This window comes from Triticum dicoccoides, chromosome 6A (assembly GCF_002162155.2).
Source record: "Triticum dicoccoides isolate Atlit2015 ecotype Zavitan chromosome 6A, WEW_v2.0, whole genome shotgun sequence".
NCBI classification, from domain to species: domain Eukaryota; kingdom Viridiplantae; phylum Streptophyta; class Magnoliopsida; order Poales; family Poaceae; genus Triticum; species Triticum dicoccoides.
In genome coordinates, this window is record NC_041390.1 from 141,670,949 (window position 1) to 141,694,492 (window position 23,544).

Here is a 23,544-nt window from a genome sequence, read left to right on the forward strand (position 1 = left end):
CCTACGCACACGCAAGATCATGGTGATGCATAGCAACGAGAGGGGAGAGTGTTGTCTATGTACCCTCGTAGACCGGCAACGGAAGCGTTGACACAACATAGAGGAACTAGTCGTATGTCTTCCCGATCCGACCGATCCAAGTATTGAACGTACGACACCTCTGAGTTCTGCACACGTTCAACTCGGTGACGTCCCTCGAGCTCCGATCCAGCAAAACATTGAGGGAGAGTTTCGTCAGCACGACGGCGTGATGACGGTGATGATGTTCTACCGACGCAGGGCTTCGCCTAAGCACCGCTATGATATGACCGAGGTGGAATATGGTGGAAGGGGGGCACCGCACACGGCTAAGAGATCAATGATCAACTATTGTGTCTATGGGGTGCCCCCTGCCCCCGTATATATAGGAGCAAGGGAGGGAGGCAGCCGGCCTAGGAGGAGGGCGCGCCAAGGGGGGAGTCCTACTCCCATCGGGAGTAGGACTCCTCCTTCCCTTGTTGGAGTAGGAGAGAAGGAAAGAGGGGGAGAGGAACAAGGAAAAGTGGGCTGCACCCCCTTGTCCAATTCGGACTAGAGGGGGGCGCGCGCCTCCTTCCTTTTGGCCTCTCTCCTATATTCCCGTATGGCCCAATAAGGCCCATATACTCCCCGGCGAATTCCCGTAACTCTCCGGTACTCCGAAAAATACCCGAATCACTCGGAACCTTTCCGATGTCCGAATATAGTCATCCAATATATAGATCTTTATGTCTCGACCATTTCGAGACTCCTCGTCATGTCCCCGATCTCATCCGGGACTCCGAACTCCTTCGGTACATCAAAACTCATAAACTCATAATATAACTGTCATCGAAACCTTAAGCGTGCGGACCCTACGGGTTCGAGAACTATGTAGACATGACCGAGACACGTCTCCGGTCAATAACCAATAGCTGAACCTGGATGCTCATATTGGCTCCCACATATTCTACGAAGATCTTTATCGGTCAAACCGCATAACAACATACGTGGTTCCCTTTGCCATCGGTATGTTACTTGCCCGAGATTCGATCGTTGGTATCTCAATACCTAGTTCAATCTCGTTACCGGCAAGTCTCTTTACTCGTTCCATAACACATCATCCCGCAACTAACTCATTAGTTGCAATGCCTGCAAGGCTTATAGTGATGTGCATTACCGAGTGGGCCCAGAGATACCTCTCCGACAATCGGAGTGACAAATCCTAATCTCGAAATATGCCAACCCAACAAGTACCTTCAGAGACACCTATAGAGCACCTTTATAGTCACCCAGTTATGTTGTGACGTTTGGTAGCACACAAAGTGTTCCTCCGGTAAACGGGAGTTGCATAATCTCATAGTCATAGGAACATGTATAAGTCATGAAGAAAGCAATAGCAACAAACTAAACGATCAAGTGCTATGCTAACAGAATGGGTCAAGTCAATCACATCATTCTCCTAATGATGTGATCCCGTTAATCAAATGACAACTCATGTCTATGGTTAGGAAACATAACCATCTTTGATCAACGAGCTAGTCAAGTAGAGGCATACTAGTGACACTCTGTTTGTCTATGTATTCACACATGTATTGTGTTTCCGGTTAATATAATTCTAGCATGAATAATAAACATTTATCATGATATAAGGAAATAAATAATAACTTTATCATTGCCTCTAGGGCAAATTTCCTTCAGTCTCCCACTTGCACTAGAGTCAATAATCTAGTTCACATCACCATGTGATTTAATACCAATAGTTCACATCACCATGTGATTAACACCCATAGTTTTTATCGACATGTGACCAACACCCAAAGGGTTTACTAGAGTCAATAATCTAGTTCACATCGCTATGTGATTAACAACCAAAGAGTACTAAGGTGTGATCATGTTTTGCTTGTGAGAGAAGTTTAGTCAACGGGTCTGCCATAATCAGATCCGTACGTATTTTGCAAATTTCTATGTCAACAATGCTCTGCATGGAGCTACTCTAGCTAATTGCTCCCACTTTCAACATGTATCCAGATTGAGACTTAGAGTCATATGGATTAGTGTCAAAACTTGCATCGACGTAACCCTTTACGACGAACCTTTTGTCCCTTCCATAATCAAGAAACATATCCTTATTCCACTAAGGATAATTTTGACCAATGTCCAGTGATCTACTCCTAGATCACTATTGTACTCCCTTGCCAAACTCAGGGCAGGGTATACAATAGGTCTGGTACACAGCATGGCATACTTTATAGGACCTATGGCCAAGGCATAGGGAATGACTTTCATTCTCTCTCTATCTTCTGCCGTGGTCGGGTTTTGAGTCTTACTCAACTTCACACCTTGTAACACTGGCAAGAACTCTTTCTTTGACTATTCCATTTTGAACTACTTCAAAACTTGTCAAGGTATGTACTCATTGAAAACTTATCAAGCGTCTTGATCTATCTCTATAGATCTTGATGCTCAATATGTAAGCAGCTTCACCGAGGTCTTTCTTTGAAAAACTCTTTTCAAACACTCCTTTATGCTTTGCAGAATAATTCTACATTATTTCCGATCAACAATATGTTATACACATATACTTATCAGAAATGTTGTAGTGCTCCCACTCACTTTCTTGTAAATACAGACTTCACCGCAAGTCTGTATAAAACTATATGCTTCGATCAACTTATCAAAGCGTATATTCCAACTCCGAGATGCTTGCACCAGTCCATAGATGGATCGCTGGAGCTTGCATATTTTGTTAGCACCTTTAGGATTGACAAAACTTTCTTGTTGCATCATATACAACTCTTCTTTAATAAATCCATTAAGGAATGTAGTTTTGTTTATCCATTTTCCATATTTCATAAAATGTGGCAATTGCTAACATGATTCGACAGACTTAAGCATAGATACGAGTGAGAAACTCTCATTGTAGTCAACACCTTGAACTTGTCGAAAACCTTTTGCGTCAATTCTAGCTTTGTAGATAGTAACACTACTATCAACGTTCGTCTTCCTCCTGAAGATCCATTTAATCTCAATGGCTCGCCGATCAATGGGCAAGTCAATCAAAGTCCATACTTTGTTCTCATACATGGATCTCATCTCAGATTTCATGGCTTCAAGCCATTTCACGGAATCTGGGCTCATCATCGCTTCCTCATAGTTCGTAGGCTCGTCATGGTCAAGTAACATGACCTCCAGAACAGGATTACCATACCACTCTGGTGCGGATCTCACTCTGGTTTACCTACGAGGTTCGGTAGTAACTTGGTCTGAAGTTACATGATCATCATCATTAGCTTCGTCACTAATTGGTGTAGTAGTCACAGGAACAGATTTCTGTGATGAACTACTTTCCAATAAGGGAGCAGGTATAGTTACCTCATCAAGTTCTACTTTCCTCCCACTCACTTCTTTCGAGAGAAACTCCTTCTCTAGAAAGGATCCATTCTTAGCAATGAATATCTTGCCTTCGGATCTATGATAGAAGGTGTACCCAACATTTTATTTTGGGTATCCTATGAAGATGCACTTCTCCGATTTGGGTTTGAGCTTATCAGGTTGAAACTTTTTCACATAAGCATTGCAACCTCAAACTTTAAGAAACAACAACTTTGGTTTCTTGCCAAACCATAGTTCATACTGTGTCGTCTCAACGGATTCAAATGGTGCCCTATTTAACGTGAATGCAGCTGTCTCTAATGCATAACCCCAAAACAATAGTGGTAAATCGGTAAGAGACATCATAGATCGCACCATATCTAATAAAGTAGGGTTATGACGTTCGGATAAACCATTACGCTGTGGTGTTCCAGGTGGCGTGAGTAGTGAAACTATTTCACGTTGTTTTAACTGAAGGCCAAACTCGCAACTCAAATATTTTTCTTCTGCGATCATATCGTAGAAACTTTTATTTTTGTTACGATGATTCTCCACTTCACTCTGAAATTCTTTGAACTTTTCAAATGTTTCAGACTTGTGTTTCATTAAGTAGATATACCCATATCTGCTCAAATCATCTGTGAAGGTCAGAAAATAACGATAATTGTCGTGAGCCTTAACACTCATCGGACCGCATATATCAGTATGTATTATTTCCAATAAGTCAGTTGCTCGCTCCATTGTTCCGGAGAACGGAGTCTTAGTCATCTTGCCCATGAGGCATGGTTCTCAAGCATCAAATGATTCATAATCAAGTGATTCCAAAAATCCATCAGCATGGAGTTTCTTCATGCGCTTTACACCAATATGATCTAAACGGCAGTGCCACAAATAAGTTGCACTATCATTATTAACTTTGCATCTTTTGGTTTCAATATTATGAATATGTGTATCACTACGATCGAGATCCAACGAACCATTTTCATTGGGTGTGTAACCATATAAGGTTTTATTCATGTAAACAGAACGACAATTTATTCTCTTACTTAAATGAATAACCGTATTGCAATAAACATGATTAAATCGTATTCATGCTCAACGCAAACACCAAATAACACTTATTTAGGTTCAACACTAATCCCGAAAGTATATGGAGTGTGCGATGATGATCATATCAATCTTGGAACCACTTCCAACACACATTGTCACTTCACCCTTAACTAGTCTTTGTTCATTCTGCAACTCCCGTTTCGAGTTACTACTCTTAGCAACTAAACCAGTATCAAATACCGAGGGGTTGCTACGAACACTAGTAAAATACACATCAATAATCTGTATATCAAATATACCTTTGTTCACTTTGCCATCCTTCTTATCCGCCAAATACTTGGGGCAGTTCCGCTTCCAGTGACCAGTCCCTTTGAAGTAAAAGCACTTAGTCTCAGGCTTAGGACCAGACTTGGGCTTCTTCACTTGAGCAGCAACTTGCTTGCCGTTCTTCTTGAAGTTCCCCTTCTTCCCTTTGCCCTTTTCTTGAAACTAGTGGTCTTGTCAACCATCAACACTTGATGCTTTTCTTGATTTCTACCTTCATCGATTTCATCATCATGAAAAGCTTGGGAATCGTTTCCGTTATCCCTTGCATATCATAGTTCATCACGAAGTTCTACTAACTTGGTGATGGTGACTAGAGAATTCTGTCAATCACTATCTTATCTGGAAGATTAACTCCCACTTGATTCAAGCGATTGTAGTACCCAGACAATCTGAGCACATGCTCACTGCTTGAGCTATTCTCCTCCATCTTTTAGCTATAGAACTTGTTGGAGACTTCATATCTCTTTGAAATATTAACTTCAACTCCTGGAACATCTCATATGGTCCATGACATTCAAAACGTCTTTGAAGTCCCGATTCTAAGCCGTTTAAGCATGGTGCACTAAACTATCAAGTAGTCATCATATTGAGCTAGCCAAATGTTCATAACGTCTGCATCTGCTCCTGCAATAGGTCTGTCACCTAGCGGTGCATTAAGGACATAATTCTTCTGTGCAGCAATGAGGATAATTCTCAGATCACGGATCCAATCTACATCATTTCTACTAACATTTTTCAACATAATTTTTCTCTAGGAACACAATAAACTGGGAGCAACTTCGCGAGCTATTGATCTACAACATAGATATGCTAATACTACCAGGACTAAGTTCATGATAAATTAAAGTTCAATTAATCATATTACTTAAGAACTCCCACTTAGAAAGACATCCCTCTAATCTTCTAAGTGATCACGTGATCCAAATCAACTAAACCATAACCGATCATCACGTGAAATGGAGTAGCTTTCAATGGGGAACATCAATATGTTGATCATATCTACTATATGATTCGCGCTCGGCCTTTCGGTCTCAGTGTTCCGAGGCCATATCTGCATATGCTAGGCTCGTCAAGTTTAACCTAAGTATTCTGCGTGTGCAAAACTGGCTTGCACCCGTTGTAGATGGACGTAGAGCTTATCACACCCGATCATCACGTGGTGTCTGGGCACAACGAACTTTGGCAACGGTGCATACTCAGGGAGAACACTTTTATCTTGAAATTTATTGAGAGATCATCTTATAATGCTACCGTCAATCAAAGCAAGATAAGATGCATAAAAGATAAACATCACATGCAATCAATATAAGTGATATGATATGGCCATCATCATCTTGTGCTTGTGATCTCCATCTTCGAAGCACCGTCATGATCGCCATCGTCACCGGCGCGACACCTTGATCAATCGTAGCGTCGTTATCATCTCGCCAATCTTATGCTTCCACGACTATCGCTACCGCTTAGTGATAAAGTAAAGCATTACAGCGCAATTGCATTGCATACAATAAAGCGACAACCATATGGCTCCTGCCAGTTGCCGAGAACTCGGTTACAAAACATGATCATCTCATACAATAAAATTTAGCATCATGTCTTGACCATATCACGTCACAACATGCCCTGCAAAAACAAGTTAGACGTCCTATACTTTGTTGTTGCAAGTTTTACGTGGCTGCTAAGGGCTTAAGCAAGAACCGTTCTTACCTACGCATCAAAATCACAACGATAGTTTGTCAAGTTGGTGCTGTTTTAACCTTCGCAAGGACCGGGCGTAGCCACACTTGGTTCAACTAAAGTTGGAGAAACTGACACCCGCCAGCCATCTATGTGCAAAGCACGTCGGTAGAACCAGTCTCGCATAAGCGTACGCGTAATGTTGGTCCGGGCCGCTTCATCCAACAATACCGCCGAACCAAAGTATGACATGCTGGTAAGCAGTATGACTTATATCGCCCACAACTCACTTGTGTTCTACTCGTGCACAACATAAATGCATAAAACCTAGGCTCGGATGCCACTGTTGGGGAACATAGTAATTTCAAAAAATTCCCTACGCACACGCAAGATCATGGTGATGCATAGCAACGAGAGGGGAGAGTGTTGTCTACGTACCCTCGTAGACCGGCAACAGAAGCGTTGACACAACATAGAGGAAGTAGTCGTATGTCTTCCCGATCCGACCGATCCAAGTATTGAACGTACGGCACCTCCGAGTTCTGCACACGTTCAACTCGGTGACGTCCCTCGAGCTCCGATCCAGCAAAACATTGAGGGAGAGTTTCGTCAGCACGACGGCGTGATGACTGTGATGATGTTCTACCGACGCAGGGCTTCGCCTAAGCACCGCTACGATATGACCGAGGTGGAATATGGTGGAAGGGGGGCACCGCACACGGCTAAGAGATCAATGATCAACTGTTGTGTCTATGGGGTGCCCCTGCCCCCGTATATAAAGGAGCAAGGGAGGGAGGCGGCCGGCCTAGGAGGAGGGCGCGCCAAGGGGGGAGTCCTACTCCCACCGGGAGTAGGACACCTCCTTCCCTTGTTGGAGTAGGAGAGAAGGAAAGAGGGGGAGAGGAACAAGGAAAAGTGGGCTGCACCCCTTGTCCAATTCGGACCAGAGGGGGGGGGGCGCCTCCTTCCTTTTGGCCTCTCTCCTATATTCCCGTATGGCCCAATAAGGCTCATATACTCCCCGGCGAATTCCCGTAACTCTCCGGTACTCCGAAAAATACCTGAATCACTCAGAACATTTCCGATGTCCGAATATAGTCGTCCAATATATCGATCTTTACGTCTCGACCATTTCGAGACTCCTCGTCATGTCCCCGATCTCATCTAGGACTCCGAACTCCTTCGGTACATCAAAACTCATAAACTCATAATATAACTGTCATCGAAACCTTAAGCGTGTGGACCCTACAGGTTCGAGAACTAGGTAGACATGACCGAGACACGTCTCCGATCAATAACCAATAGCGGAACCTGGATGCTCATATTGGCTCCCACATATTCTATGAAGATCTTTATCGGTCAAACCGCATAGCAATATACGTTGTTCCCTTTGCCATCGGTATGTTACTTGCCCGAGATTCGATCGTTGGTATCTCAATACCTAGTTCAATCTCGTTACCGGCAAGTCTCTTTACTCGTTCCGTAACACATCATCCCGCAACTAACTCATTAGTTGCAATGCTTGCAAGGCTTATAGTGATGTGCATTACCGATTGGGCCCAGAGATACCTCTCCAACAATCGGAGTGACAAATCCTAATCTCAAAATACGCCAACCCAACAAGTACCTTCAGAGACACCTGTAGAGCACCTTTATAATCACCCAGTTACGTTGTGAAGTTTGGTAGCACACAAAGTGTTCCTCTAGTAAACGGGAGTTGCATAATCTCAGAGTCATAGGAACATGTATAAGTCATGAAGAAAGCAATAACAACAAACTAAACGATCAAGTGCTATGCTAACGGAATGGGTCAAGTCAATCACATCATTCTCCTAATGATGTGATCCCGTTAATCAAATGACAACTCATGTCTATGGTTAGGAAACATAACCATCTTTGATCAACGAGCTAGTCAAGTAGAGGCATACTAGTGACACTCTGTTTGTCTATGTATTCACACATGTATTATGTTTCCGGTTAATACAATTCTAGCATGAATAATAAACATTTATCATGATATAAGGAAATAAATAATAACTTTATCATTGCCTCTAGGGCAAATTTCCTTCAGTTAACACCCATACGAGCCTTGCAATCATACCGTTCCAACCGGTTTCTTCGCCTCTTGTCGCTCACATCCATATAGATGCCAGCTTATTTGCTTGGAGATTTTTTATTACTAGCATAGCTCATATCAACATCATCACCTTGATTTGTTGCAGCCCCATCAGAAATGCTTCCACCAACATTCTTCGAAGGATCTTTCCCTGAGTGTATGCACTTAAAAACTCTATAGATTAGGATGCGCTTCTGCTCCAAGCTATTTTTCCTACTATGCTTTGACGTCACAATGCGAGTTCCAAAGCCCATCTTTGAAGCATATTCATTGTAAACACGCTGAGCTTCTTCAACATTGTCAAAAATCATTCCAACAAAAGGGACAACTGGCTGTGATGATATATCTTCGTCTGGTTCATCAACAAGTGTTGCAGCATTTCCATTGGCATTGTCACCGGCCACACGGGCATTGCAATGTTTTGGAGCTGCACCATCTGTGTTCAGCTGCAAGGAATCGTCACTATCATGTCCCAGAGTATCATTCAGATCAATGCCATCATCTTCTTCTTCGTGCGCAACATTTTGCATATCATCATCAAGGAAAATCGATGGCTCCACAACAACATTCTGCAACAAAATCAGCACCCAAGTCCGTTTTTTTTGCTGCATGAAAAAACATGCAAAAACACAAACAAAAAAAGTGGATGCAGCATGTCAATCACAATTCCAAAACAACTCTTGCATGCAACATTTTAGGATGTAGCATGTAACATCCAGCAAGTAGCACGTAGCAAATGCAACACATACTTGTAACATTTTACTAGCAGACAGCAGGAAGATGCTAGCATTAATTGACAACATATCAGAAACATTACACAAAAATCAAACACAAGTATGTTGAGAACATCTCTGTGGGAGTCCTGGATTAGGGGGTCTCTGGACAGCCGGACTATCTCCATTGGCCGGACTGTTAGACTATGAAGATACAAGATTGAAGACTTTGTCTTGTGTCCGGATGGGACTCTACTTGGCGTGGAAGGCAAGCTAGGCAATACGTATATGGATATCTCCTCCTTTGTAACCGACCTTGTGTAACCCTAAACCCTCTCTGGTGTCTATATAAACCGGAGGGTTTTAGTCTGTAGGACAATGGATCACAACATACAATCATACCGTAGGCTAGCTTCTAGGGTTTAGCCTCTCTGATCTCGTGGTAGATCTACTCTTGTAATACCCATATCTTCAATATTAATCAAGCAGGACGTAGGGTTTTACCTCCATCAAGAGGGCCCGAACCTGGGTAAAACTTCGTGTCCCTTGCCTCCTGTTACCATCCGGCCTAGACGCACAGTTCGGGACCCCCTACTCTAGATCCGCCGGTTTTGACACCGACATTGGTGCTTTCATTGAGAGTTCCTCTGTGTCGTCGCCGTTAGACTTGATGGCTCCTACTATCATCGGTAGCGATGCGGTCCAGGGTGAGACTTTTCTCCCCGGATAGATCTTCGTATTTGGCGGCTTTGCACTGCTGGCTAATTCGCTTGGCCATCTGGAGCAGATTGAAAGCTACACCCCTGGCCATCAGGTCAGATTTGGAAGTTTGAACTACATGGCCAATATCCGCGGAGACTTGATCTTCGACGGATTCGAGCCACAGCCAGGCACGCCGCACTGTCTCGATGGGCATGACCTAGCTCTGCCACCGGACGGTACTCCAGAGGCTGCGCCCACACCGGCTCCGACCCTTAGCTCGGAGCCAATTGCGCCAATCGAGGACGGGTGGCTAGACACCGCCTCAGGGGCTGCAGTCTCAATGGTGATCGAGCTAAACACCAGCATAATCCTCTGCGCAGCCCGTGACTCCAAGGTGCCGTACTCTCTTCCGGACCCCGAACCATCCGCGCCCCCGCCAATCGAATCTGAGTGGGCGCCTGTCATGGAATTCACCGCCGCGGATATCTTTCAGCACTCGCCCTTCGGCGACATTCTGAATTCACTAAGGTCTCTCTCTTTGTCAGGAGAGCCCTGGCCGGATTATGGCCAACAGGACTGGGATGCGGACGACAAAGAAATTCGACGCCCACCCACCACCCACTTTGTAGCCACTGTCGATGATTTAACCGACATGCTCGACTTCGACTCCGAAGACATCGACGGTAGGGACGACGATGTAGGAGACGAACATGAACCAACACCTATAGGGCACTGGAAAGCCACCTCGTCGTATGACATATACATGGTGGATACACCCAATGAAGGCAACCGCGACGAGATAGCGGAGGATGACCCCTCCAAGAAGCAACCCAAGCGCCAACGTCAGCGGCGCCGCTCTAAGTCCCGCCAAAGCAAAAGTGGTGATACCGGTGCAGGAGATAATAACACTCCGGATAGCGCCATATATAACGAAAAACCCCTCCAGCAAGAGTTAGATCAGGAGGATGAAGGTGCCAGCTCTCTTGAGAGAGCGGCTGGCAGAGAGGAGGAGGATGAAAATTACATGCCCCCCTCCGAAGATGAGGCAAGCCTCGGCGACGATGAATTCGCCGTACCAGAGGATCGCGTCGAACAAGAGCGCTTCAAGCGCAGGCTTATGGCCACGGCAAATAGCCTGAAGAAAAAGCAGCAGCAGCTTCAAGCTGATCAAGATCTGCTAGCTGACAAATGGACTGAAGTCCTCGCAGCCGAGGAATATAAACTCGAGCGTCCCTCCAAGAGTTACCCAAGGCACAGGTTACTACCCCGACAGGAGGAAGAAGCATATGATACGGCTGACCGGCCACCTCATGGCCGCGATAGAGAGGCATTCCAGCCAAAAGCTCAGCCTCCACCCCAACGCCATCCAAATAAAAAGGCATGGGGAGATACGCCAGACCTGCGATACATATTGGAGTACAAAGCAAAGCACTCAAGATCGATATACGGATCATGAGGATGCAGCACTCTACGAGACGGTAAACGTCACGCCGGATACAGTAAAAGCAAATCCGGCCGGGCCGAACACAGCGGGCAGGACCCATACGAGCTGCGTCGCGATATAGCCCAATACAGAGGCGCCGCAAACCCCTTATGCTTCATAGACGAAGTAATGGAACATCAATTCCCAGAAGGTTTCAAACCTGTAAACATTGAATCATACGACGGCACAACAGATCCCGCGGTATGGATTGAGGACTTCCTCCTCCACATCCACATGGCCCGCGGTGATGACTTACATGCCATCAAGTACCTCCCACTAAAACTCAAAGGACCAGCACGACATTGGCTTAAGAGCTTGCCAGCGGACTTCATTAGCTGTTGGGAAGATCTGGAAGCCGCATTCCTCGACAACTTTCAGGGCACTTATGTGCGACCACCAGACGCCGATGACTTGAGCCACATAATTCAGCAGCCAGAAGAGTCGGCCAAGCAATTCTGGACTCGGTTCCTTACAAAGGAAAACCAAATCGTCGACTGTCCAGATGCGGAGGCCTTAGCGGCTTTCAAGCACAACATCCGAGACAAGTGGCTAGCCCGACACCTTGGTCAGGAAAAGCCGAAATCTATGGCAGCCCTCACGACGCTCATGACCCGCTTTTGTGCGGGAGAAGACAGTTGGCTGGCTCGCAGTAACAACATATCAAAGAACCATGGTACCTCAGATACCAAGGACGGCAACAGAAGGTCACATTGCAACAAGCATAAGCGCCGCATTAACGGTGAAAGTACTGAGGATACGGCAGTCAATGCCGGATTCAAAGGCTCTAAACCCGGTCAGCGGAAAAAGCCATTTAAACAAAGTACGCCGGGTCCGTCCAGCTTGGACCGTATACTCGATCGCTCGTGTCAAATACACGGCACCCCAGACAAGCCAGCCAATCACACCAACAGGGATTGTTGGGTGTTCAAGCAGGCCGGAAAGTTAATCGCCGAAAACAAGGACAAGGGGCCGCATAGCGATGACGAGGAAGAACCCCGGCAGCCGCATACCGGAGGACAGAAGAGGTTTCCCCGCAAGTGTGGACGGTGAACATGATATACGCAACCCACATCCCCAAGAGGGAGTGGAAGCATGCACTCAGGGACGTATATGCGTTGCAGCCAGTCGCCCCGAAGTTCAACCCTTGGTCCTCCTGTCCGATCACCTTCGATCGCAGGGACCACCCCACTAGTATCCGTCATGGCGGATTCGCTGCACTGGTCCTAGACCCAATCATCGACGGATTTCACCTCACTCGAGTCCTCATGGACGGTGGCACCAGCCTGAACCTGCTTTATCAGGACACAGTGCACAAAATGGGTATAGACCCCTCAAGGATCAAACCCACAAAGACGACCTTTAAAGGCGTCATTCCAGGCGTAGAGGCCCACTGCATAGACTCAATTACAATGGAAGTGGTCTTCGGATCCCCGGATAACTTCCGAAGCAAAGAGTTAATCTTCATATAGTCCCGTTCCGCAGTGGTTATCACGCACTGCTCGGACGAACCGCATTCGCTAGATTCAATGCGGTACCACATTATGCATACCTCAAGCTCAAGATGCCAGGACCTCGCGGAGTTATTACAGTCAACGGAAACACAGAGCGCTCTCTCCAAACAGAGGAGCACACCGCGGCCCTCGCAGCAGAAGCGCAAAGCAGCCTCTCAAGGCAATCTACCAGTTCGGCGTTTCAAAGCCCGGACACCTTCAAGCGCGCTCGGGGCAATCGACAAATAGACCGCCTGGCGCGATCTGAGCTCGCGTAGCAATACGACGGCCACCTCAATCCCAGCCCAACGACGTTGTTCGTGCCGCGCGTACATCATTACACATTAAAAATACCATGGGCACAGATGGGGAGGGGGAGGCACAACTACGGCACGTCCCAAAACGCGGCCTAAACCGCACCAGGGGCTTCCCGTTTGGTTATTTTTCTTTTTCTTTCAGGACTTCAATCTCTGGAAACACTATCCGGTAGCTCTATTGCCGAACACATGATATAGCAACCAAGGAGGCCGACGACTATGGAATTCCCAGGTGGATTACAGATTTCACACAATTCCTCAGCTCGCCCTTGGAAGGGACATAGGCCTACTCTTTTGCTCATTACACTATCTGTATCACTCTACTTTAATGCAATTTTTTAATATACAATGCATGACATTACGATTATTATCGCATTTTTGTTATATGTATACATATCTATGCGTTCATTAATGACGCCTAGCAACCGTACACTCTGGTACGGCCAATGCACCAGGGGCTTACGTACCCACAATATGGTGTGAAAAGTTCGAACACTTTCACAAGTGCGGCACCCCGAAGTTATAGCATTATATGCATCAGCTCCGAATCATGTCTTTGGTCAAATGTTGGGTTTGCCCGGCTCCTATGTTTTGGTACCTTACGTTTTGCTCTATCGGCTAAGGTAGCGCTAGGAGAACTACTGCGATTGTGCCCCGGTTCTGTCGGGCCGAGCACCTCAGTAGAGAAAGCTAAAACTGACTGTCATGATAAGGCGAGAGACTGGTCGCTGTTCGGCGAGGTTTTTCGAGTCCCTAAAGACTTATGCCGCTTAGGGCGAGGGGCCGGCTCCGTCCGGCTTACAGGCGTGTATCGCGCCCCGAATTCGGCCTTCCGAATACTAGGGGCTTCGCCGAAATTTAAAATTATAGAATTCTATGGCTAAGTGAGAGTGATAAAGCATTATTTGTCCGGTTGCCTTGTTCGTTGTGCTGAGCACCTCCCTCGAAGGACCCAAACATGGGAACAAGAGTGCTCAGGTTTATCCCGAACACCCCGGCACTCGTGGCATGGGGGCAGAAGCCGAGGACTATCCATCTCTCAGATTGGATAAACAGCCAAACAGAAGGTAATATTTTAAATACACACAAGCGTTGCATAGCGCATATGAAACAAGTTTTCATTACACAGGATAAAAAACGAGCAAGTCTCATTCAAATATTACATTTTGTGAACACTCATCCGCGATAAGACGGGCGCCCGGCAGAACACCCTCGTAGTACATCTCGGGGTGGTGGTGCTCCTTGCCCTCCGGCGGCCCCTCCTTGATAAGCTTCACGGCGTCTAGCTTGACCCACTGCGTTTTCACACGGGCGAAGGCCCGGCGTGCACCTTCAATGCAGACGGATCACTTGACGACCTCCAGCCGTGGGCAGGCATCCACAAGCTGCCTCACCAGGCCAAAGAAGCTGTTCGGAAGGGCGTCGCCAGGCCACAACCGGACTATGAAGCCCTTCATGGCCTGATCGGCCTCCTTATGTAGCTCGACCATCTGCTTCAGCTGGTCGCTCATTGGCACCGGATGTTCAGCCTCAGCATACTGAGACCAGAACAGCTTCTCCGTCGAGCTTCCGTCCTCGGCCTGGTAGAATAGTGCGGCATCGGACACACTGCGGGGCAAATCTGCGAATGCTCCTGATGAGCTCCGGATTCGGGTAAGTAATCGGTAATTCACCATTGCATGCTTGCTTTGCATATAGAAAGCCTTACCCGCCGCTATCTTCTTCATCGCGTCGATCTCCTGAAGGGCCTTCTGGGCCTCGGCCTTGGCACTCTTCGCGCTCTCATGGGCCGCGGCAAGCTCAGACTCTCTCGTCTTCAAGTCAAGCTCCAACACCTCGTGCTTCGTCACGAGAGCTTGGAGCTCTTGCTGCACCTCGCCCACCCGAGCCTCGTGCATCTCTCGCTCGGTGCGCTCCTGGGCCGCCTTTTCTTCGGCCTAGGACAGCGCTTGCTTCAGGGTCGCCACCTCGGTCGTGCCCCTAGCAAACATACAATGATCCTATCATTTAGCAATCACATCCTTTTCTCATCTATAGACGGGGTATCACTTACCTTGTTCTCCTCGAGCTGCCTCTTAGCAAGGCCGAGCTCCTTCTGGGACCCCTCGAGGGCCTCCTTCAGTACGGCGACCTCCACAGTTAGTGCGGCGGACGCCAGCAGTGAAGCCTGCACATGCATATTGACATACTTATATTAGACTCCTGCGATATTATTTGATCCTCCATTCGGCTTTTCTTTATGAACACCGAACAAAGCATCAGGGCTACTGTCTATGCGGTAACACTTCTACTACATTTTAAAACACTTACCTCGAAGCCTGTTAGAAGGCTAGTACAGGCTTCAGTCAATCCGCTCTTGGCGGACTGAACCTTTTGGATCACCGCACTCATGATAGTGCGGTGCTCCTCCTCGATGGAGGCGCTGCGAAGCGCTTCCAACATAGTGTCCGGCGCCTTTGGGTGGACAGAGCTCACCGGCACTGGCGTCTCACCCTCCTTAGAAGGGGACCGCCTGCCCGAGCTCGGATCCGTTGGAGGGTCCGGTGCGGTGTTCGGCTGAGGGCCGAACTCGGAGCTCTCGGGGACCCCGTCCCCTCGGCTCGCGGAGTCCGGAAGGTCACCTTGAGGCGCCTCCGGGACTGTCCCCCCTCGATCCGGTGCCTCTTGAGACAGCACCTCGGCATCGTCGACCGGATGAGGGGAGGTGGCGGTCGAGATTGGATCGCTATCCATGTCTGATGAGCCCAGGGAGCCGTCCAGGATACCTCGATATTGGCTCGGGGCGGCCTGTACAGTTGAGTTCAGCGTTAGGGAAAGCAATGCGACAAAGGAATCCTATGGGTTACTTTGGTATCCGAACACTTACGATCTCCCCTGGGGCTTACCCCTGGGCAACCACTCGTCTTCACTTTCGTCGGCGACAATGGAGCTGTCCGGAAGGAGCGTCCTTCCCTTCTTGGACCCTTCGGCCTCCCCAGTTGGGGCGGCCTTCCTTTTCTTGTCTCCCCTAGTCAGTGGGGGAGCCTCTTCTTCCTCTTCCTCGTCTTCAGGGGAAGAGTGCGCCGCAGAGTCATCGGACGGTGAGTCCGACGACGCCTGGCGTCGGGAACTCTTTCGAGCTCCCTTGGCCTTCTTGGTCTACTCCGACACCTTATAAGGGGCCGGAGTCAGCATCTTCATCAGAAGAGCGTCTGCGGGGCCTTCGGGCAAGGGAGCCGGACAGTCGATCTGTCCGGCCATCTTCTGCCAGTCCTGTCAAAATTACGGGAGTTTAGATCCCGCATAGAGCCAATCTATATATATAAAACAAATATCCTGTAAGAGGTAAAACAACTTACCACACTGGCGTGGCGCTTCGCGCTGAATCCGCGATCCTCAGCAATGGGGGGAGGGACCGCGGCGCCCTTGAACAGCACCCTCCGGGCATCTTCATGAGTCGTGTCGAAGAGCCTGTTCAGAGTTTGGTGCTGCGCCGGATTGAACTCCCACAAGGTAAACTCCCGTTGTTGGCACGGGAGTATCCGGCGAACGAGCATAACCTGGACTATGTTGACAAGCTTGAGCTTCTTATCCACCATGTTCTGAATACATGACTGGAGTCCGATCAGCTCTTTTGAATTACCCCAGGACATTCCCTTCTCTTTCCAGGAGGTGAGCCGCATGGGGATGCCAGATCGGAACTCGGGGGCCGCTACCCATGCGGGGTCGCGGCGCTCGGTGATATAGAACCACCCCGATTGCCACCCCTTTATGGTGTCCACGAAGGTGCCCTCGAGCCATGTGATGTTGGGCATCTTGCCCACCATGATGCCTCCGCACTCCGCCTGGCGGCCGCTCACTACCTTCAGCTTGACATTGAAGGTCTTCAGCCATAAGCCGAAGTGGGGCTTGATGCGGAGGAAGGCCTCGCACACGACAATAAACGCCGAGATGTTGAGGATGAAGTTTGGGGCTAGATCATGGAAATCCAGGCCGTAATAAAACATGAGCCCCCAGACGAAGGGATGGAGAGGGAATCCTAGTCCGCGAAGGAAATGGGTGAGGAATACCACCCTCTCATGGGGCTCAGGGGTGGGGATGAGCTGTCCCTCATCTAGGAGCCGATGCGCGATGTCGTCATGCAGGTATCCGACTCTCCTCAGTTTCTTGGCGTCTCCCTCTGTGAGGAGGAGACCATCCACTTGCCTCCCGCTCCGGACATGGTCGGAGAAGGTTGAGATGGAAGTGAGGACTTGGTCGCTAGAGCTCGAGTATGCGGGAGCAGATGAGCAGAGGAGGAAGAAGGCATGGATAGAAAGGTGAATCCTTATCCCTTTATATGGGCGGACAAAATTAAACGTCCCCACTTGCCTAGTAAAACTCGCTTATCCCCCAAGCGCCGCAATTGATGGCGCGGTTGGGTTACCCAAGCCCCTATTGATGAGAATCCCGTAATAAGGGGACACGATCTCTGCTTTGACAAGACATGTCGAAAAACCGCCTCACATTATGTGTGGGGCTGGTTAAAAGAAACGGTTCGAATAATCACCGGGCCATGACCTAACGTCATGTTGCCAAAACAAGCTAGCAAATTGGATCTGCGAAAAAACATTATTCTCTCTGCGGTGAAATGTGGGACTTATTTTGCAGGGTCGGACACTATCCTCGTATTCAACTTCTTCTGTAATGTATTCGGAGAAGGAACCCGCCTTGCAATGCCGAAGACAACTGCGCGCCGGACTCATCATCATTGAAGCCTGGTTCAGGGGCTACTGTGGGAGTCCTGGATTAGGGGGTCTCCGGACAGCCAGACTATCTCCATTGGCCGGACTGTTAGACTATGAAGATACAAGATTGAAGACTTCGTCTCGTGTCCGGATGGGACTCTACTTGGCGTGGAAGGCAAGCTAGGCAATACGTATATGGATATCTCCTCCTTTGTAACCGACCTTGTGTAACCCTAAACCCTCTCCGGTGTCTATATAAACCGGAGGGTTTTAGTCCGTAGGAGAACGAATCACAACATACAATCATACCGTAGGCTAGCTTCTAGGGTTTAGCCTCTCTAATCTCGTGGTAGATCTACTCTTGTAATACCCATATCTTCAATATTAATCAAGCAGGACATAGGGTTTTACCTCCATCAAGAGGGCCCGAACCTGGGTAAAACTTTGTGTCCATTGCCTCTTGTTAGCATCCGGCCTAGACGCACAGTTCGGGACCCCCTACCCGAGATCCGCCGGTTTTGACACCGACAATCTCTTTTTAATCTCATGCCCATCAATTGAAATCAAAGGTTGCAACATTTTTTTGTGAACAAAAGGATCTAGGGTTGCAATTGGAAATCATATCAGATCAATTTCATCCCGTCCATGCCGTGCTGCATCTTGGAAGACCACACCAGGATTGTAGTATCGTTGCAGCACCGGTCCACTACCACCAGGGCCTTGCCGCCTCAGGGGACTTCGGCCATGAATGACAGCGGAGCTCGAGCCCAAATCCATGGAGGCAAGGAGGTCATTATGGATGTAAGACATGATTCGGCCGCGAGGAAGCAATTCCAAGGCCGCTTGATATATGGGGGAGCCCCTCCTCGACGTGATTCGGCCACGAGGAACTTAAAACAGGCGGATCCGGCCACCGCCGCCGCGGATCGGGGACGGGCAGATGCGGGGGATCCAGCTCCCCTGTTTTTCTGGTTGTGGCTGTTCATACAACGGTTGCACCAAAACGTGTCTTTTTTGCTGCAACGGTTGGTTCGGTACACACTCGCGCGCAGATCTAACGGTTCACGCTAACCGCATCGGACGGCTCGGGCTCGACCGGCCCAACAGTTGGTGTGACGCCCAGATACTTAAGCTACAGTGAACCTCTGCTAATGATGCCACGTCACCTCGATTACTGTTGCTAATCTCGCGTTAGTTCGAAACCGGTTCGAATTTAAATTAAAAAATCTAGCAAACAATAAAAGTTTTCAAATATTAAAACTAAAATGTTATCATTCTGACAAATAATTCACAAGATATATTGGTAGAGAAAACAAGTTTTTATAAAATGCTTAAATGCACTAAACTAATTAAATTAGTAGCTATAACCAATAGTCAAATGCTTTTGTAATATAGAAAATATTAAACTAATTTATTTGGGAGCCCAAGTTATTGTGGCATTAGCATAAGTAGTAACATTATTTTAGGAACAAATTATATATACTTTTTTTATAAAACTTTAGTAAATAGAAAATAAAATAAAACAGTAAAATAAATAAAGAAAAAGAAAAGAAAATGCAAAAACATAAAACAAAACAAAAAAGGAGAGGAGGAGAAAAGCCCCTCCCCTCCCCTCGGCCACTTGGCCCAGTTGGCCTGCTGGCCCAGCAGCCCACCTCCACCCCTCCTGCTACCTCGCTACAGAGGGCAGGGGCGTGGAGGCCATCCGTCGGCCGACCGACGTCGTGGAGGCCATCTGCCGGCTCCCCCTCACCTACAAGACCATGGAGCCCCTCCCCCTCGAACCGTAGGACGCCCCTGCCTCTTCCCCCTTCCTTCTCGCGCCGTGCCTCGCTCTCCCTCGACGTGCCCGCTCGCCCGAGCTCCCGTACGCCATGGCCGTCGATGCCATCACGGACACCGTCGATCCCCGCGCTGTGCTACCGCGTCCTGGAGCTTCCCCCTCATCGTCTTCATCGAATCCAAGGAGGAGATCAAGTCGGGGAGCATCACATCGACGCCACGCCCTCCTTTCTTCTCCAGCCCCGACCCGGATCTCGCTGACGATTACCACCGCTCCGCTGCACCCAGCGCCTCCCCAAGCAAGTCCCCATCATCAATGTGAGCAACGTCGCGTTCCCCCTCCGTCCTCCCCCCGTGCCTAATGGTCACGGGACCATGCTCGTCGTCCCTACCGCACCACGTAGGCCCCGCCTAGCCGCTTAGTGCGCTCGAAAGCGAGCTATAACCGCGCGCTCGTGCTCACCCGAGCGGCAGCGCCACCCTTCATCGCCGCTCCGGCCAACCTCGGCCTCCCCTGCTACTGCCACTACCACCGGGCGATGTGCGGCCCTGCCCGCGTCCGATCCCCTTTGGCCGCGTGTTGAATGGACGCAGGAGGCGTGATCCCAAACCCCTCCGCCATCCCTGTTGTCGCCGGGGCTCTGTCGCCGGCGCGCCGCCACGATTTGAACCTCCCTGGGGCACCGACAGGTGGGCCCACGGTCATTAGCCACTAACCCCAGCCCTAAAACCCCCACTGACATGTGGACCCCCCCACTTTAAGTATTAGGATTAGTTTAAGTTAACTCTGTTAATTGACCCAGCCACTGACAGCTCGGTCCCACCTACTAATTAGACTATTTTTTAAAAATAAATAAATAAAACCTGTAAATAAAATGTCTTACTGACAGAAGGGACTCATTGGTCAGTTTGACCAGCCAACAGTCAAACTTTGACTGCCGACTCAGCCCCCCGGACCCACTTGTCGCCCTCTGTGTATATTGCTGTGTATACGGAGCTGGGTGCACCTAGCATTTAGTCTTTATTTTCGAATTAATAATAATTCCAGAATATTGTTAAAACTTTGAAAAATCATAGAAAATAATCCGTAACTCGGATGAAAAAGTTTTATATATGAAAGTTGCTCAGAACGACGAGACAAATCCGGATACGCAGCCTGTTTGTCCGCCACAGATCCCTATTATAGCGAACACGCAACTTTCCCCCTCCGCTTCGTTTGTCCGAAAACGCGAAACACCGGGATATTTCCCCGGATGTTTCTCCCCTTCACCGGTACCGCCTCGTACTGCGTTAGGACACCCCTAGCACCGATACTTGTCATGTCATGCATCGCTATGCATCTATTTGCTTAATATTTATTGTTTCTTCCCCCTCTTCTCTCGCTAGATATCGAGACCGACGCCGCTGCTACCCAGTACGACTACGGTGTTGACGACCCCTCTCTCTTGCCAGAGCAACCAGGCAAGCCCCCCTTGATCACCAAATATCGCCTACTCTCCTCTATACCGCTTGCATTAGAGTAGTGTAGCATGTTACTACTTTCCGTTAATCCTATTCTGATGCATAGCCTGTCATTGTTGCTCCATCTGTTGATACCTTACCTGCAATCCTATATGCTTAGTATAGGATGCTAGTTTACCATCAGTGGCCCTACATTCTTGTCTGTCTGCCATGCTATACTATCAGGCCGTGATCACCCGGGAGTTGATCACGGGTATATACATATACATAATATATGATGCTTGTGGTGACTAAAGACGGGTCGGCTTATAGGAGTACCCGCGAGTGATTCACGGATTGGGTCTGAAAGGACGTTTGTCCCGATGGCCCTCTAAGTGGATATTTGTGGCAAAGTGACAGGGCAGGTTGAGACCACCTAGGAGAGAGGTGGGCCTGGCCCTGGTCGGCGTTCGCGGCTATTTTAAAATAACACGTTTAACGAGATCTTGGTATTTGATCTGAGTCTGGCTACTGGCCTATACGCACTAACCATCTACGCGGTGACAGTTATGGGCACTCGACGTCGTGGTATCAGCCGAAGCCTTCGTGACGTCAGCGACTGAGCGGCGCGCGCCGGGTTGGACTGGAGCGCCTACTCTTGTATAAGGGAGGCTAGGTCTGCTCATCGGCCGCGTACGCAACATGCAGGTGTGCAATGGGCGATGGACCCAGACCCCTGCGCCATAGGATTTAGACCGGCGTGCTGACCTCTCTGTTGTGCCTAGGTAGGGCTGCGACGTGTTGATCTTCGAGGCCGGGTGTCGATGTCAAAATCGGCGGATCTCGGGTAGGGGATCCTGAACTGTGCGTCTAGGCCCGATGGTAACAGGAGGCAGGGGACACGAAGTTTACCCAGGTTCGGGCCCTCTCGATGGAGGTAAAACCCTACGTCCTGCTTGATTAATATTGATGATATGGGTAGTACAAGAGTTGATCTACCACGAGATCAGAGAGGCTAAACCCTAGAAGCTAGCCTATGGTATGATTGTTGATGTGTGTGTTGTCCTACGGACTAAAACCCTCCGGTTTATATAGACACCGGATAGGGTTAGGGTTATATAGAGTCGGTTACAATGGTAGGAGATCTGAACATCCGTATCGCCAAGCTTGCCTTCCACGCCAAGGAAAGTCCCTTCCGGACATCAGACGGAGTCTTCAGTCTTGTATCTTCATAGTCCAGGAGTCCATCTTGAAGGTATAGTTCGGCTATCCGAACACCCCCTAATCCAGGACTCCCTCAGTAGCCCCTGAACCAGGCTTCAATGACGACGAGTCCGCCGCGCAAATTGTCTTCGGCATTGCAAGGCGGGTTCCTCCTCCAAATACTTCATAGAAGATCTTGAACACAAAGATAGTGTGCGGCTCTACAAAATAAGTTTCCACATATTGCCATAGAGAGAATAATAATATTAACACAAATCTAATCTGCTGACGTATTCCGTGGTGCGACACACCACGGCCAAGCCTTTATCCAAATCGTTTCATTATCCCACCTCAGCGCGTTATGCGAGGCGGTTTCCTTGGCACGTCTCATCAAAGCAGAGATCGTGTCCCCTCATTTCGGGATTCTCATCAATACGGGCGTGGGTAACCCAACCGCGCCTTTGATTACGGCGCTTGGAGATAAGCAAGTTTTACCAGGCTGGTGGGGACACATAATCGCGTCCACCCATATAAGGGGATAAGGATCCACCTTTTCACCCACGCCTTCTTCCTCCTCTGCCTATCCATTCTTGCGCACTCGAGCTCCAGCGCCCAAGTCCGCACTACCACCTCAACCCTCTCCAGTCATGTCCGGAGCGGGAGGCAAGTGGATGGTCTCCTCCGTCACGGAGGGACACATCAAAAAGCTGAGGAAGGCCGGATATCTGGCCAGCGACATCGCGCACCGGCTCCCCGAAAAGGGCCAGCTCATCCCCACTCCTAGGCCCCACGAGAGGGTGGTATTTCTCCCCCATTTCCTCCACGGACTGGGCTTCCCTCTGCATCCATTTGTTCGGGGCTCATGTTCTACTACGGCCTGGATTTCCATGATCTGGCCCCGAACTTCGTCCTCAACATCTCGGCGTTTATCGTCGTGTGCGAGGCTTTCCTCCGCATCCGCCCTCATTTCGGCTTATGGCTAAAGACCTTCAACGTCAAGCCGAAGGTGCTGCGCGGCAACCAGGCGGAGTGCGGCGGCGCCATGGTTGGCAAGATGGCCAACGTCCTGTGGCTCGAGGGCTCCTTTGTGGAGACCCTGAAGGGGTGGCAATCTGGGTGGTTTTACATCACCGAGCCGCGCGACGCCGAATGGGTCACACCCCCTGAGT